Source organism: Nanorana parkeri, unplaced genomic scaffold (assembly GCF_000935625.1).
Source record: "Nanorana parkeri isolate BGI_ZX_2015 unplaced genomic scaffold, ASM93562v1 scaffold18, whole genome shotgun sequence".
In the NCBI taxonomy this organism is placed as follows: Eukaryota; Metazoa; Chordata; class Amphibia; order Anura; family Dicroglossidae; genus Nanorana; species Nanorana parkeri.
In genome coordinates this window covers 964114-982560 of record NW_017306286.1, presented here as the reverse complement: position 1 = coordinate 982560, position 18447 = coordinate 964114, and the positions used below count along the sequence as shown (strand labels likewise).

Below are 18447 nucleotides of genomic sequence, written 5' to 3'. Positions count from 1 at the left end.
CCTCATCTCCTATCTACAGGGCAGTATCAGAAGGTTGACCCGCTCAGTTTCAGAGAGCAGTGAAGGACATAGACAGGTCACCAGGCTGCCTCTACAAGGAGGTCTGGAGAAATCTGTCAGTACTGACCACTTAATGAGACATAAGGATGAAATACTGGGCACTGGTCATCATCAGCATGCTATGGTGTGCACTAGTATTCAGCTGACACCAGGTAGTTGTCAAAGGCACCTTGACTCCAAAACGTTCGACCTTCATACATATGACCAAGAAAAGGAGAGGACTCCAGGGAGCAGAGCACCCCCCAAGCGCATATACCAGCTTGATCCTCTGTTTAAGGACAGTATGAGTTCTACAAGCAGTGATACAGCAGATGAGCCTGCTGTATATAGTCATGAGGATGCTGAAGTAGGGAATGTTGGAGAGGAGGCTTCATTGTGGGACACAGGACCTCCAGACACACAACCCCCACCAGACACACCTCCTCTTGGCCACTCCATACAGAGCAATACAGGGGTCTTCTCAGTGACACCCAGCATCCAGGGGAAGAGCAAACCCAGACAGCAAGAGCCAGAAGACCAGGAAAAACTGTTGTCTGTGGCAGATGCCAAGAGAGCTTTTGAGACCTCCAACAGTTGTAAACGCAAAGCTTGGGCAGTTTCCCGTTCTAAAAGGGGTAGGTGATTCCTTTTTTTTTTTTTTTTTTACCATTAAGGTTCTTCATTCTGACAAACATGTGAAAATGATCACTGTCTCTACAATTGTCCATTCTGGCCAAATAAATGTTCAATTGTTGATTTAATTAAAAGTAACTTTTTTTTTAGCTTTGGATACAATGTGGAAGGGTTAGAACCCCTGACAAATGTTTATTGCTGTCTGTGTTTGGGGAGATTTACCTTCACTGGTGACCACTGTCTCCAGGACATATACTGATAATGAATCCATTTTTGAGTCACAGGAACAGGAGGTGAGGGGGAATCTTTAAGTGGAGACACCTGTTCTGGTGACAACTGTATAAGAGGGGATGTCCACTCACTTTGAAGAGTTCTCCCCTCATGTGCTGCTATGTCCCTGGCACAAGAACCGAAGGGAAATCTCCCGAACACAGCACAGACAGCCCCCAAAAATCTGACAGGGTCTTAAAGCCTATCTCCGGGAAAACCACAAACCTTTCCTTCCAGCAGGGCTGCTCCTGCACTGCAAGGGTTGAATGCTCATTTAGGTCTAGAGGGTATCAGGAAAAGCAGTTTTACATACTTGATCCCTGCTCCCCCTTTGCAGTCAGCTCTCCCCTTGTCTCCCAAATGCTCTATCCCTCAATGCCAGCAGGCCTCCGACCATCGTACAATGGTTGGGAAGAGGCTGTGGGTGCCTGTCATGTAGTCTGGAGGGAGCCTGCAGAAGTGGAGGGGGGTGAGTAAAAGTGCTTTTTCCAGGTACCCCATGAGCATTTAATCCTTGCAGGGTGGGGGGAGTTTTGTGGTTTTCGGGTGTTCAACTTTAAACATTCTCTATTCAATAAAAAAATGGTTTTACATACACTTTAATATTATACATATACTTAAGGCCCAGTTACATGCTTGTGTTGTAGTAATGTGCATGGTACATGCATTGCTATGTTGCGGCACCCCATCTCAATACGGCAAAGTAAATGACTTGCAGCACGCCGCAACATTCAGCAACGCACCATAGTGGGGTGAATTTGTAGCATGTCTGATTTTTGTAACGTTTTGGTGTGTTGGCAGCCTGTTCATTTCGGTGGCTTGCCTTAATGCAATGCACGTTAAGGTGACATAATTCACACCACAAAAATGTAAATGGACTCTTAATGTTGTGCCTGTGACGTTATTTAGACCTGTGTAGAAAACTGCAAGTGTCCTAGGACAGCGATCACTGCCCATAAAAGCACACCCATACTGTTACACGCAGGCAGTTGGGAGTACCCTGAAGAATGCACCTCAGCACCAATTCTGAATCGGGAACTGCTTCATTCCTAAACATGGGCAGGAATTTATAATGCACTTTTGCAGAGCAGTTGCTTACAAAGGAACATAACAGTAGATATAACCTTGCCTACTGTGCTAGAAAATATAAAGTGTATCTTAACTTAAGAGCCCATTCACTCCAGGGCAGTTGCGGATCAGCGTAGTTACCGCTGTCATCTTGCAAGGGAGGTTTTGGGAGTTTTTAATCGCGTTTCAGTTCTGAAACGCGATTAAAAACGAACAAAACCGCACTGATCAGCCCTGTTCCATTGAAACCTGTATGGAAACCGCACTGGTCAGCGCGGCAAAAATAGTGCAGGGAGCAGTTCGGGCGGAAGGCGGTTCGGATCGCGCGGATCCACGTGGTCGCATGAACGGTCCCCATAGCAATGTATGGGATTGTTCATGTCCGTGGATCCGTGCGCCCGAACCGCCCAGGTGTGAACAGGGCCTAAAAACAAAAAGCTGTCCTAAGTTGTGGTGGTGCAATGTTCCTTCTGTAAAATACTAGTCCCATCAATCCACAGTGTAATGGAGGTGAGCACAGGCAGACATGTTTGAGGTCCAGCCTGTTTGACAACCATGGCTCCTACCATAGATACAGTGGAGAAGTGTGCAGACATGAAGGGACAGGAAGTGTGTTATTTACAGAATTAGCAGGTGAGAATAAAGAGAAAAAAAAAAGACTCAATAAAGAAAACGAATGCAGGCATGCTAAGCTGCAATACATGATATTTTAGTTTTTTTGCGTTGAGGTATGCTACATATATTATTGGTAATAAGACGTAAATATCAGATTTTCTACATATGTTTTTAGCATTTGAGCTACTATTAACCACCTGCTGTGCGGCCTTTGTAATAAACGGCCGGACAGCGGCTTCTTGAATGCAGGTGGGCATTTTTAAACGTCCCATCTCGCCCCGCTCGTGCCCGCCGCTAGGCGGCAGGCACGAGCGGGAAATCGGCTTTTAATGTAAAAAGCCAGCGATGGCTGTTTACATACAAGCGTTCAGGCGTCTGTAGAGACGCCCGATCGCTTTTAATATGCGTGCGGGTGTGCGCCCCCCCTCCTCCTCCGCAGCCGCTGCTGGCGATCCCGAGCTCCGCTGTTCCCGGTGTGAGCCTGGGACCAGCACAGCAGCTGTGCTCCTCCTTCTCCTCTTCGGAATGCAGGCAGTGATGTGTATTGCATCACTTCCGCATTCCTCTGCCACTCTCCAGTACAGAAACCGGAGAGAAGCTGGTGAAGCAGTTCTCTGCTTCATCAGCTTCTCTGGGGGTCCCTAGGTGACAGGGGTCTTAAAGCCCCCTGATGTCTCCATAAAGAGGACCGGTCACTGCAAATTGGCTATCACATAGGGAGCTTGTTTAAAAAAAAATTAAAGTAAAAAAAAAAAAATGAAAAGTCACATATCAAAGCAATAATAATAAAAAAATCAATGTCCCCCACTCCCACACGCAAACATGCGTCAAGTCCGCCTGCGTGCGAAAACGACGATTACATCCATTGTGCCGCACATGTTACATATCGCCGCGAACGTCGCAGTGAGAGCAATAATTCTAGAGCCATCAATCACTGATAACACTAAACAGATGAGCGGTAAAAGCTTTAAAGCGTCGGCTATGGTCAATTTTGGGTATGGTGTTTTTTTGCGATTGCGCGCAATTTTAAAGCTTGACATGTTTGGTGTCTATTTACCCGACGTGACCCCGTCTTTTATATTTTACCAAAAAATTGGGTAATATTAAATGTTTTATAACATAGCGTAGGGAGAACAGGTTTTTTTTTCAAAATTTTCGGTACTTTTTAAATTATATAGTAAAAATAAAAACCGCAGTGGTGATTAAATACCACCAAAAAAAAGCTCTATCTGTCCCCAAAAATTGTATAAAATGAATTTCAGTACAGCGTTGTATGATGGAATAAATGTCAGTCAAAGTACCGCAGCGCTGAATAATAAAAAATGGCCTGGACAGGAAGGGGGTATAAACACCACGATCATCAAGTGGTTAAACATTGCTGAGGATAATACTTCAGGTTGAAGGTTCCAGTTTTCTTTACAAGTACATAACTAATCCAGGTATTAAGATCTGGTTCTGTAAAGAAGAAAGTAGAAGCTATTGCTCAGGGCTGTAAAGATACAATGCACATTCTGTTATATTACCTAAGAGGGAGACAGCACAAGAGGGCATTTCTGTCTGCAGTGTCATGTACAGATAAAATGCCTAATACAATGTAGAGACAAAGAGGCTTTTTAATAAAACATTTAGCTATGAAATCAGCCCAGCCAGGTCCAGGATTTCTGCAGATTTCACTGCTTTAAACAATACAGTCTGGAGCAGGATACCCCTTATCCTGTGACTGGACAATGGAGAGCAGCAGTACACTGATGAGGTCCTCCCCCTGCTCTCCTAATCCACACGCATGTTATACATATAGTAATATGCAAAAAATAGAGCTTGATTGGCTCAGTTTGAATGTTGCTGCACGGGATCATGGGAAGCCAATTTCAAGAGAGTTTTGGGTACTAATGCTAGTTCTTAAAAGTAGACAGACTTGGACTTGGCATGCAGCTGTGTCCTCCCATAGAGATTTACAGGCTGTCTCTCCTGCGAGCAGGTCTGCAAGGGCGTGCAAGCCGTATGAGTGTGCACGCCCATGTGAATGAGGCCTATTTATGTGGATCTATTTTCAGTCAGTGACTAAAGTAAAACTGGCCATAGTTTCATTGTGCACGCATCTTAATGGTGGCCACTCATGTATCATGGCAACAAAGGCGCCTGGCGGCCGACACAGCTCGTCCTCGGGGCGGCTTCTCTCCTCCTCACCGCTGTCCATCCGACATGACACCGCTCCCTCGTCCGCCTCCGGGGGCGCAGGAGGGAGCGCTGCCTGCTGTCAGAATGGCGGAGCGGTGATGGGTGACGCCCGCAGCTGTCAGGATGGCCGAGCGGGGAGGAGATCTGAGCCGATGTCATCCTGTCAGTTTCAGGATGACAGCGGCTCTGTGCGAGGCAGAGCGGAGGATCGGTAAATATCAGTGATATTTACCGATCCTCCGTGTGAGAAGGATAAACACTGGAGCGATCGTCTGATCACTCCAGTGTTTGTAAATAACTGGGGACACATAGTACTATGTGTCCTCAGTTATGAATGAACAGGCTGTGATTTACATCACCTCCTGATCATTCAAGATTTCACCAATGGGGAGAAGCACTCAGTACAGAGGCTCCTCCCCATTCAGAAACGGCTGGTAGTAAATATGAATGGGAAGCCTCTGTACTGAGTGCTTCCCATTCATTGAGTGCTGAGGCTGCAGAAAAAGAAATTGAGGATTTGGTGTCTTTTCTATTTTAAAAGGGAAATGTCAGGGGTCTGTTTGGACCCCTAATATTTCCCCAAAGCCCCCCCAACAGTAAAAAAATAAATAAATAAACACACATATTATTAGACATGTGCAAAGACTAAACATTAATTTCAGATGAAATTAATGAAAACTAAAAACGTTTCATTCGTTTCATCAAACAAAACAGATTGTTATGCTATTTTGGATTCAGCCATTGGCTTGTTCTGGAGGCAGGGCGCATGACGTCATATACCGCACGTGTTGGGCGCCACCATCCTGGTGTATACCAGGTATACACCAAGATGGTGGGGCCAATATCGGCGTGTGACATCACCTGACGCCACACATGCATGGCGTCATGTAACGTCATGCTCCCTGCCTCCAAGATGGTGGCACGCATTCAGAGAACACGCCGGTGGCCAACATGGCCGCTGCACATTCTCAAACAAATTATTATGTGCCTGAATAAATTTTTCGTATATTCGGACATATAGTAATTCTTTAATTTTACACGTAGTCTGGGTTTTGTGTTCTGTTTTCTATTTTTACTTTTCTAGATACACTTACTTGAAAATAGGGTCGGCATGACAACCTGACAGTTTATTTTTATAGACTCTATTTTAGTTTGCCATTTATTGTTTACCTTCTGTTGTTTTATTTGATAAGAAAACTTATATTGTACCTACAAGTTTAATACCTTTAAATAAAAGTTTTATTTTTCTCATACTTTTTAATATGTTTCTTTGCGGCTTAACAAAATAGGATTCTTTATATGGTGCGGATATTGGGGGAAATGGATGTGGTCCTTGGTGGTGTGGCCACTGAGAGGTGTGGTCACTAAGGGGCGCTGTAAAGCTTTCTCGCACAGGGCGCCTAAAGGCCTAAGGCCGGCCCTGGTTGCGGGAAACACACTGTATTAAACGCTCCCCTTTGTATGTTTTTCACATGTTACATTATGTCTGTTTTTTTACATCTGCATCAACTGACAGAACCTTTGGGTGCAATGCACTCTACTGATAAAGTACCTCCATCTAGAAAGGAAAGGCATAGAACGAGCATCTTTATGCATCTCTGCATCCAGCTTCTCTTTACAGAACAGCAGCTTAAGATCTTTAATAATTTACGTTAGGGATGTCCCGATACTAGTATCAGTATCTGGGCCGAAACAGAGCATTTTCACAAGTACTTGCTCTGTTGACATCTGGGCACAGCTCTGATGACATCTGGACGCAGCCAGGTGACATCTGGACGTAGCCTGGTGGATCTGGACTCCAGATGTCACCAGGCTGGGTACCGATGTTACCAGGCTGGGTACCGATGTTACCAGGCTGTGTACAGATCTCACCAGGCTGCGTACAGATTCTGTACGCAGCCTGGTGAGATTTGTACGCAGCCTGGTGACATCTGGACCTCGAGGAATCTTGTCCAACAAGTCCAGGTCAGCAAGGTCCTTCGCCCATTCCTGAACATTTGAGGAGGAAAGAGGAGCGAGAAACAGTGTTTGAAGTCTAGGATATACTGTCACGATGGAGTAAGATCTGGATGATATAAGAGAGTCCAAAAATGAGGAAGAGAATGATCTCTAGTAGTGCCCAGATATGTGTTCCAAGCAGATTTAAGTTGCAAATAGTGTAGAAAGTCACTTGCAGGGATGTAGAATTGTAACCAAGTCCTGAAAAGATAGCAGTTGATATGTTCTTGGGTGGAATAGCTATTGCCAACATTGTAGGCCTTTTTCTTTTCATTTATGAAAAGCTGCATAATCATTACCCTGCGAGAACATCGGAATTCTCAAAATAGGACAATGCAAGGACATATACCCTGTTTCCCCGAAAATAAGACCTACCCCGAAAATAAGACCTAGTACTATTTTTGTGAATTGCTAAAATATAAGACCTACCCCGAAAATAAGACCTAGTTGTGACCATTCCCAAGGCCGGTGGTTGCATAAGGGAGAACCTGAAGAGCCGCGGGAGAGAATCAGCGGTGCCAACGAAGCCAGCCCTAGAGGAAGCGAGGCGGCACCTCTATAGTGCCGACTCCTGTCACAGGCGGAGTGATACCAAATGCACTCTGCCTGTGAGGAATCCATAGTATAAGTGCGCTTCGCTCATTCTGGCCAGCGATTGGATAGCAAATTGCTCATGGAAAGGTACGGCACCGCTGATTGCCCTGATCACCATATTTTTGTACATGAATACATGTGGACTGTTGTACATGAATAAGTGTGGATTGTACATAAAAAAAAAAAGAACTACCCCGAAAATAAGACCTAGTGTGTTTTTTTGAGCCCAAAAAAATATAAGACAGTGTCTTATTTTCGGGGAAACACGGTACGCGGAAATTTGTAGGGCTTTCCGAATTTCGCGCCAGGCAATGATGGCGTCTCTGTATAGAGCGTTTTGCCGAATGCCTTGGGGTAGCAGGGGGATCTTACAATGAAGGATCGCTCTCATCACTATATTTTAGTTGTCTACAAATCAACTGCTACCCTGCATCCTTTTTCTTGTGGTCTTTAGGCTCCATTCACACCTGGCGTTTTGTAATGCTTTTTCTCCCCCCACCCAAATAAAAAACGGGCAAAACAAAATCTCATTCATTTCTATGACCATGTTCACATCTGAGTGTTTTGTTGCTTGTAGCAAAACGCCTGTTGCTGGGGGGAAAAAAAGTACATGAGCTTCTTTTTGGCAGATTAAGTGCTTCTTGGGTCCATAGACTTAAATGGGAATGTTTGCTGCGCAATTGCCTATTTACAGCAATGTGTCACAATCTGCTAGCAAAAACGTGTGCCTTAATCTATGCGCACAAAATGCGCAAAAAAGTGCAGCAAAAATGCACATAGGGACGAGCAAACAGCTGTCACCTAGGTGTGAATGCAGCCATAGGGTGCCCATACACCTTGCGATTATCGTGTGAAAATTGAACACAAATGTGTTTTCAAACGATAATCGGCCAGTTGATCGGAAGTGACCGATCACAATTCTTGTACAACTATGCGAATTTCTTCGAACGGTTAGGCTGTAAAACTTTTTTCGAATCAAATCGATGGATTAGTGTCATTTCGGGAGAAAAAAAATGCAACATGGACACTGCACATGCCCAAATGAAAATCTTTTCTGTCGATTAACGAAATATGACCTGTTAGTATTGCTAAGGAACGATAAATCGAAATTGACATTGGTCTGTGCATGATGGGGTATTCAAGCGGAAATCAAACGACGGTTCGATGTTGGCACGAAAGAAATCGAACAATAATGGCAGAGTGTATGGCCAGCTTTAGACATGACAATTCATCTTTCAGTCATGTTAATGGTGGTCTTATCTTCTGTTGTGAATGTCCTTGTCCTGCCTTTGTAATTGTGTGCATTTAGCAGCTGTATCTCTCCAAAAATAGAAACAAGTATAATTTCCACATTTCTAAAAAATATCTGAGTCATCTGTTACATTTTTGTATGTATAGAAACTGTGGCAGCTTCCATGCTGTTAATTGCCTATTTACAAGCTGACCCTGATCTGTGCTGTGCCCCAGCAATCACAATTTTGCTATATCTCTTAACCCCACCCTTCAGTATTACCTTATTGAAGGAAGGGACACACATCTGCTAGTATACTACCTATAAAAGTAAAAGAAAGAGAATATTTGATGGGGAGACCATTATATTACTAGCTAAAACTCTATAAACAGACTCTAATAGTCGCGGCTGCAGCGGTCTCAGTATACCGCAAGCTGTAGCTCGCGGTATACTGAGCTTTGGGTCATGGGAGGACGCTAGTTTGTGTCCTCCCGTGATCCTTACGAGAACTATGGGGAAAAACACCTACCCTATAGTTCTCCTTTAATTATTCAGAGCAGCATCACTCCCCTCCCCTCCCCTCCGCCCATACTAGCGGGGGAGAGCAGCGGGGATCCAGGCCCCCCCCCCCCAGTGCCGCGGGCCCCATGTCGACTGCATCGGTCGCTATGGTGGTAGTTCCGCCACTGCTTCTGACCCACTGGTCCTCTCTGTAGTGTTGTCCCACACTTCTACTGGCAGATCCTCAGGCTCTCGAATCTCCCAGCCTCCCTGGCTATCTGTGTGTGCCTCCAGCGCACACACACCAACTGACTCCACATTGACTTCTGGGGGAGTTCTCCTGACATCTAAACACTGTCTGCTCCTGTTCCCCAGCAGGGGCTCTGAACCCTAGTCAGTACCCTGTGCACACCTGTGCAATCATCAACTGCTGGTTGCTACCAAAACATGGACCCAGGAATGGAGGTCTCACCACTCCCAACTCTCTTTGACATCTCCCGGTTCCAGGATCCCAAGCAAAAACCAGAAAATCCGTAAAGTCAGCTCTTTCCCTGAAAAAAATCTTGCTTCCAGACACCTCTCAGCCCCTCTGGCTGAAAGTCCTAGGTCAGTGGTTCTCAACCTGTGTAACCTCAGGATCCACATTTGTCCTTGGTCATGAAGTCGTGACCCAAGTTGCACTGTAATGGAACACACAGCATTGCGGTACCACGCGTTCTGTGCGGGTGATAGAACTGTGGGCAGGAGGTGTGTTTGGGGTGCCATTCAAATAAATGGCAACGCACCTCCCGCTCCAGAACACGTAGAAGGTGCAATTGCATGGTACAGTTCTGTTCGATTAACGCACTGTACTAGTGTGAACATGCCCTCAAAAACACCGACAGACACACACAATCTGACACACTCCCAGAAAATCTCATACACACTTCAAAAAATGTTTTTCTTTTAAGATCCACCGAGTCTCCTTACCTTACAAGAACTGGAGTGGATCCTCAGCCTGGGGTCCAGTGTGGGGTGCTGTGATGGAGCCCCATTTATATGTGCATTGCTTGTACAACTCACTTGTGCACCCTGTAGAGGTGCTGGGAGCCAGAATGTGATGTCTCTCTGGTCTAGGCACCTCTACAGGACATGCAAGGGAGCTGTAAGCAATGCATGTATGGATGGAGCTCCCTTGCGGCCATAGCTCTAGCCCACCCCGCCTCAGGCTGAGGCTCAGCGTCGGGCAGCATATTTTGAGGGGTTGCTTGGCGTGAAAACTGACAGTGCTGCGCTAGGGGGAAGCCTCTCGCCTAGAAAAGTGGAAGGCATGTGTGCGCCCCACTGAACATGGGGTCGCGACCCACCAGTTGAGAACCAAGGTCCTAGGTGATCATAACACCAAATGCCACAGTGGGATTGCCACGCAAAACCACACTACATTAACTTTCAATATTTTTCCATGTAATATGTTTCTGAAAAACCGACCTAACTAGGGTTAGCTGTCATTGTGTTAAGGTGATGACAGTAGGTCATAGCTCCCAACGCATTACAGATACTGACCTACAAAAAAAATCACATTTCATTAATTAAACTCTGAGCTGTACTTGTTTGTGGGTTATTTCTACATAAACCAAATTCTTTCCATTTTTGGAAACTAGGGCACCTTTATGAGTGTTTTCGTTAGTTAAGTTGCCACCTTTACTGTCCATAGACGGCCATGAATAATTTAATGAAGTTAGCCATATATGTTACAATCTCAGTACATCTTTAGTAGTAGTTCCTTGCAGTGACATGCCGTGCCTTCTGTGCTGTGTGAGGCATCCCTCAGCCTGCCAAAGCTCCGCCCTGTCCCGTTGAAGATCCGCCCCATCACGCAGAAGCTCCCCCCAGTCACACCAAAGTTCCGCCCTGTCACGCCGAAGCTCCGCCCCCAGCCCGGTAACCAATCTGTGTGGGGAGGAGACAGGGAGGAGCCTCCCTGTCCATCACTTGCTTGCCACTCGTGATGCATCAAGATCGATGTCCTCACAGTTTTTTTGATTGGAGAGCTTGGACCAATGGCGCTTTGCCATTGGTCCAAGCCATCCACGGAGCTCACGCCTCTAACACAGAGTAGAGGCTGTGACAGCTCTTGCCTCACTATGTTAGGTTACACAAGCAGTGGGGAAGCCCGCTGCTGTGTAACCTAACTACCTGTCAAAAGGCGGATGCATCGCTGCCTGTAATTAACTGGCATCGCTCCGTCCATGACAGGTTACGCAGCGGGGAGGCATTCCCTGCTATGTAACCTGTAATCTGAATTGAGAAAAAGCTGTCAGCTTCAGACTTGAAGCTGACACCTTTTTTCTTCAGCGTACTAGGTGAAGCTCTAACCGCACGTCCCTGGCTCCTTGCCCTAAACAGTTTTTGGTAACTATTAAGGAGGACGTACAATTACGGTCTGTTCATACCTTAATGCATACGTCCTTGTATGTTGCAGCTGTGATGTGCTTCAAAACACCAAAAAAAGGCTGCATTTTTTACAATACAGCGTACTGCAATGCACATCCTGTATTGTGATGTGCTGCAGTGGTGAAAGGTGTTAAAGGAGAATTATGGGGTTAAGGCTTTTCCCCATAGTTCTCCTCAGAGTAACAGGAGCATACAAACTAGCGTCCTCCCGTCACCCTAGGCTCAGTGAGACGCCGCAGTATACCGCAAGCTGCTGTTTGCGGTATACTGAGACGCCACAGCTGAAGCGGATCCCGACAATCCACCCAGCTGCATGACTGACAGCTGGCTCTGCCTATCTAGAGGCAGAGCCAGCTGTACCCGCCCCCTCCCCGTCCGTACCGCCAGTCAGCGCTGGCGGATCGGAGCGGGGAGGGGGGAATCCAGCCCCTCCCCTGTCACGGCAGAGAGCCGTGACAGGATCGAGAGGTGAGCGAACGCCGGTATGTGTTCACTCACCTCCCGATCTACTGAGCCGACCTGTGACAGTCTCATTGTCACAGGTCGGCTAGAACTATGAGATGAGTGGAAAGCACTCACCTCATAGTTCTCCTTTAAGTGTGTTGCTGTGATGCGCACATTTGACCACAATGGGATGGTGTGATCGGACCCTTGGATTGTAATATATGGGAAATACTTTAGACATTGCAAACAAAAAAGCAGTTACCTCTAGCGAGTTATCATAGGAGCCAATGCAACCACTGGGGGACCCAAATTGGAAAGTTTCTCCTCATTGTACCTCTTGCTCTGTAAGTCCAGAGAGGCAGATGACAGTACAATGATTAGATCACACTGCCTGTCTGCGGTTTATGTATATGTCATGCATAGATAGATACCGTCACTACTTTTGAAGTGTAATAGTCAGTCACATTCAACTGGATTTGTTCTGTAATGATGATGACATTTAACAGCCTAGCCAAACGCCTTCTTCAGGCTGAACTCCAAACAGCTAAATACACAGATGAAATACATATAAAGGAGCTGTTTTATTCCGAACATTTGTATTTCTGTTTATCCAGTCCTAAGATTTACACAGCTCTGTCACATAGGACAGTCCTGTCTTGAAGGGTAGAAAGCATGATTTTTCTCTGCTGCAAGCAATTAACGCTTTCATGCCTTGCCCCTCCCCAAGCCTGTAACTGGACAGTGAAAAGAGAAGGCGATGATCACATCTCTCTGTCATTCTGCTCTCTGCTCTCCCTATTCCAGTCCGATAAGTAAAATACAAGTAGTTAGATTAAATTAAAAATAATACATTTATTGATGTACCGATAGATACAGAGCTTCATTAAATTTGTGTTTTTATATCTGATTTAATTTGTGCTCATTGGGGGGAGGGCCTAAAATTATAGAAACAAATGGAATAAAACGTTACAGTGAATGTTAAAAAAAAGCATGCAAATATATGTAAGCATTAGTGTGACTAGGCCCTATGAATACAAAAAGGTACTCAACTAGTGCAGCCTTTCATAACTTTTTCTCAGTCACAGCACCCTTTAAAGGTATGCAAAAGTTCGAGGCACCCCAATGTAAATTGTAAAAATATAAAAAATCATGGATACCTCGAGGAAGATGTGAGGGCACTACAACAAGTCGGATGGGATGTGGTATAGTCTTAAACTGCGTAATGGGTATTTTACTTGGAGAGTGGTAAAAAAAATGAGGAATTCACTTCCACAGATAGTTGTATCATCGGGAAACATAAACTGCTTCAAAAAACACTTGGATGTGTGCCTCAGTTTGCAAAACATACACAATTGCTAGGAAATGGAAATTCCTAGCATTACATACACACATACACACACACTATATAGGTTAAACCTGATGGACCTGTGTCTTTATTCAACCATACCTACTATGTAGTTCTCCCCAACTGTTATACCAGACCTTTATGATAGATAGGGGTCTGATATGTATTTTAAGGGAGACCCTACGCAAAAACAAAGCAAAACACAAGGACCTGGAGTTCCCTCCTTCTCATCAGGAGTCCCCATTCCCATCAGAATCCCTCCTTTTCCCATCAGAGTCCCTCATTTTCCCATCAGAGTCCCCATTCACATCGGAAGCCCCATTCACATCAGCATCCCCCATTCACATCAGAGTTGCCCTTCACATCAGAAGCCCTATTCATATCAGGAGCCCCCTTCACATCAGGAGCACTCTTCATATCAGAGTCCAGCCTTCACATCAGAGTCACACTTTACATCAGGAGCCCCCCTTCACATCAGGAGCCCTGAATATTGTCTTTATTGGTATTCCTTCAGCATGACATGTGAAATGAAGTATTGGAATCTCACAGGGTCCCATCATGGGCACTTTGCGAGGTTTTTCGAAACGTTGCATTTTACATAGAATGCTGAAGGAAAACCAATAAAGATGATATTCTGAAGATTAATGGGGTGCGGACTACATATCTTCCACCCTTCACATCAGAGTTCCCCCTTCACATCAGAGTCCTCAGTCCCCCCCTTCACATCAGAGTCCTCAGTCTTCCCCTTCACATCAGAGTCCTCAATCCCCCCTTCACATCAGTGTCCTCAGTCCCCCCCCTTCACATCAAAGCCCTCAGACCCTCCTTCACATCAGTCCTTGGCACTCTGGTTGAGAAAGGCTAAACTAGTGTCATGAAGGGAATTAGTCCACAGACAGTGCAAAGGGCAAGGCTGAAACATAAAGCATCCACATTTAAAAAAATGAAAATAGTATATTCTTTTTATGCTACTGTGTACACTGCAGAACAGAAAACACTTAATTGTGTATGTTCAGATTTGTGTGCTGCTGCTAAAACACAAGATTTAACACATTAACACAATCCACAGTAGCGCACAAAGCAGAGCGTGGAGCATTGCAGTGCTGTTCATTTTGAATGGTGCCAGGGCCGGATTTACCATTAGGCAGAGTAGGCACGTGCCTACAGGAGAGGGGCTGCGTGCAAGTACCTACTCTGCTTAATTTCCGGTGTTGTGTCAAGATACAACACTGGCAATAGCAAGGAGGGTGCATTCTGCACAAAATGCACCCTCCTGCTTCAAGACCAGCGGCACCTACAGAAACGTAGGGGAAGGACCCCAGCACTGCGTAAGGCTGCACTGTAAAACCCCTGTCTAATGCGGACAGACATTTAGGGCAGCCTTAAGCAACGCCGGGGTCCTTCTCTGCATATGTGAAAGTGGACTTAGGCTAAACAGATTTCTATTTTTGGTTAACACAGGCACCCGAAATGGAAATCCAGCCCTGAATGGCGCCAACAATGCGCCTCGCCAGCACATACCACATGTGCATATTACTGAAAAGTGATCTGTGAATATGTGCGTTGTGGTGCAGGTAACACACATGTGGCAACATACTACAATGCAGCGGGAGGGTCTGAATGGGCCCCTGAACCCTGACAGTAGACTCAATACAGAAATGATTTGTATTACACATATGAAGTGGCGGATTAATTGTACTTTGGGCCAGAGCCAGATTATTCACAAGGCTTCTAGTTCCTCTTTAAATAGAGCCTGTGTAAACCTCAGCAATGAACTTCTCTTACTTGCTCCCTTTTCCTCTGTTAAATGCACCAGAAAGTGTTTTGTTTTATCTATGCGATAAGTGCAAATAAAGCAGAAATTCAGAGCTGCCCTGTGTCCTCTGCTGCACACTACCTGTGTTACCTAAACAGCCATCTGTGCTCTTATCATGGACTACAGAACCATTAGCCCTTATGTTGTAAAGATCAGAGAGTGGGAAGTTTAGCAAATGGCACCAGGCAGGTCTGACACCACTCAGTATACATAAATGATGTGTGTTGTCAGCCAACAACAGAAGCTGAGTACATTTCTGTATCATTATTCTGTACTTGCAGGGTGTATCAGCAAGAGGAAATATGCATGTATAGCAGAAATGTTCTGCATATGTTTTTTCTTGTCTTGACATACACTTTGAGGACCCAGTCCCAACATTAAGAGTGCGTTCGGCCTCTGGAACACAGTTCCCTTTGTTTTGAGGTGGGAGGGGGCGTGGTGGTGCAAGGAAGTCAATGGCACCGCAGCCACACCCCCTGCCGCAGTGCAGTCGCCGGCACCCGAACGCGTGGCACATTGGTGCCTGTGTTCCAGTTCAGTGCAATCTGCAAAAAATAGTGCATGCAGCATTTTTTGCAGATCACACTGGACCGGAACGCAGGCACTAATGTGCCACGCATTTGGGTGCCAGCAATTGCACTGCGGGTAGGGGCAGGGGCGTCCCGAGGCTGGGTGACACCTGGAGCGGTGTCCGAGTGTCACCCCGACGAGACGTCACCGCGCATGCTCGTGATGTCACCACGCGCGTGCACGACGACGTCATCGCACACGCGCGCCAGTATTCTGATACCTGCCGTATGCGTTCTTGGTGATGGAGGCTGGCAGAGAGAGGAGGAGACAGTCACCCGGCGGGTCCATGAGCGAGCGCCCGACTTTTCAGAGGGGGGTGACACCAAAATGACTGTAAATCATTTTGGTGTCTCCCGGGTGCGGGCCGCACCCCCCTTGTGACGCCACTGGGTAGGGGGCGTGGCTGCAGTGCCATTGACTTCAATGCACCGCCACCCCCAAAACAAAGTGAGCCGGACAGATTGTGTTTCAGTGCGTTCCAGAGGTTGAACACACTCTTTATGGTGTGACTGGGCCCTGAGGACCCATTCAGTGTGGTATGTTGTGGGAATGCATGTGTTACCACAATGTGTGTTAATGCATCAATGGCACTCCAGGGCACCTCAGACGCACATGCATTGTAGCTCACTACAACCAAGCATTCAAATGAATGGGCTACCAACCCAGCAGAAGGGGGGACCAAACATCAGAAATACATAATTTTCTCTGTTGCAGCTCACTACAATGCATGACAATGCACTACTGTTCTTTGTAAGGTGCTGCAACAGAGAAAATGATGCGTGTCTGATTTTTGGTCCCCTTTTGGTGGGTTGGCAGCCCATTCATTTGAATGCTTGGTAATGTGCTTGTCCCTTTTAGACTGTAAGCCCTCAGGGACAGGGCCCTCCTTACCATCTTGTCTTTAATTGTATTGTAATGTCTTCCTTATATTGTAAAGCGCTGCGCAAACTGTTGGCGCTATATAAATCCTGTATAATAATAATACATTAATATGTGTGTGTGCAGTAACGGCGGTTGCCTCATTAGGTCACGGGGGGCGGCCTTGTTTAGCGTGCGGGCTGAATGAGGATAATATAACTATGCATGGCTGGGTGCAGCAGCAGGACTGTAGTGCGGAACCTATTTAGCATTCCTGTGACACCCTTGCATTTTGGGGCCCCAGGAAGTCGCCTGTTCTGCCTTTATTATAATATTTGTACACAAAATTGCGAACCACCACATGAACTAGGACACCACACCCCTAATTATACAGAATACAAAAACAAAAATAGAGAAATGGGGCTTTGAAAGTGTCCTCAAATGCAAGGAGACCCAGTTCAAAATTACATACAAGTCGTTTATTGTATAAAAATATATATATTATATTATTAAAATAAAGATGACAGATTAGTGATATCATTAGATGGTACAAAACCTCCCTGGATCACATATAGATACATACTGTGTATATAACAATAACTTATTAACATATATCTCCTTAAATATCTCTTTTATATAATTGCATAAATAAATTCATCCATAATGTTGAGTAGATCTATAATGTGTCCAGTTTTCGACATGTTTCGCTCAAGGCTTCATCAGGAAAATATGGAGGTGCCATTAATGGAATCTCTGTCTTAGTGACATGCGTCCCTACTGCCGGTAGAGCCAACCCAAAACAACTCGGGAGGTAAGGGAAATAGGGGACCATGCGGGCCAACGAATGGGGAAGAAGGTACGCCTGTCCATGATGTGTCCTTCAAACAGTTACTGGATGCGTTCTGCTCCATGTAGTATCACTTCTCATCCAGCAAAAGGTATTTTAATAAAGAATATATATTTTTTTTATACAATAAACGACTTGTATGTAATTTTGAACTGGGTTTCCTTGCATTTGAGGACACTTTCAAAGCCCCATTTCTCTATTTTTGTATTTATTATAATCTTAGTGTTTGCTTCACATCTCCCATTCATGTGCAGGAGAGGATCTTATGTGTTACAATGTAAACTGAGAACACAGGCTCACTGCCTGTTAATGAATCACCCGAAACTGTTATTGTGGACCGGGCAGTACATGCCACCGAAAACGTGTTTCTTGCAGAGCCTCTGCGAACTCTTCTCTGATTCCTTCTCCTTACATCTATCGCCCCCTGTCGGATACAGAGCACCAACTATGGGGAGCCATTGAAAAAACAAGCAATCTATATAGCCATTGCCAGAGCTATGCAGTAGTCTTCCAGCATCACGTGACCTGTCCAGTCACCGATACACAAGCGAGAGCCAAATATCTGGGCACTATATTGCGTTTCCTCCCTAGTGGACGCATCACCACGCGGACGTAGCCGGGCAATGTAGGTCCGGCCGAAGGAGCGACTGTGCCCAGCTTGTCGGATTCCCATTGGCGGCCTCGCCTGTTCATCACAAGGGGCGGGGTGCGAACTGCGCTTCCGGTTGCAAGGCAGAGTCGGTGCGATTGAGAGCAAAGGAGGAGGAGCTGCACTAGCACGGGGAGAGGCGAGAGTGAGCCCCCAGAACCCGGACACACAGGCCGCCCAGGTCCCTTAACCACACCGCACAGTACAGTAGGAGCCTCGCAAGAGGACACCCGACAAGAGCCATTGAGCCAGGTAAGGGCACAGTCGGGCTTGGGAATGCTGCCTGCATGTCATATTTTTCCAGTGAAGTCATGTGCGAGGATGCAGCAGAGGAGGAGGAGGGGGGCTGGGAATAATG

At 45.9% G+C, this 18447-nt stretch overlaps 1 protein-coding gene across 2 annotated transcripts in view; it reads left to right on the top strand.

Moving 5' to 3' along the window:
• The first annotated feature begins 18045 nt into the window (after positions 1–18045).
• Positions 18046–18447, top strand: part of CORO1C (coronin 1C) — a 48611-nt gene continuing 48209 nt past the window's right edge. The window contains exon 1 of one of the 2 annotated variants that reach the window (XM_018560812.1): positions 18046–18341. The gene's annotated coding sequence lies outside the window, so the exon portion shown is untranslated. The remainder of the gene's footprint in view (positions 18342–18447) is intronic. The other variant, XM_018560819.1, reaches the window with a different exon arrangement.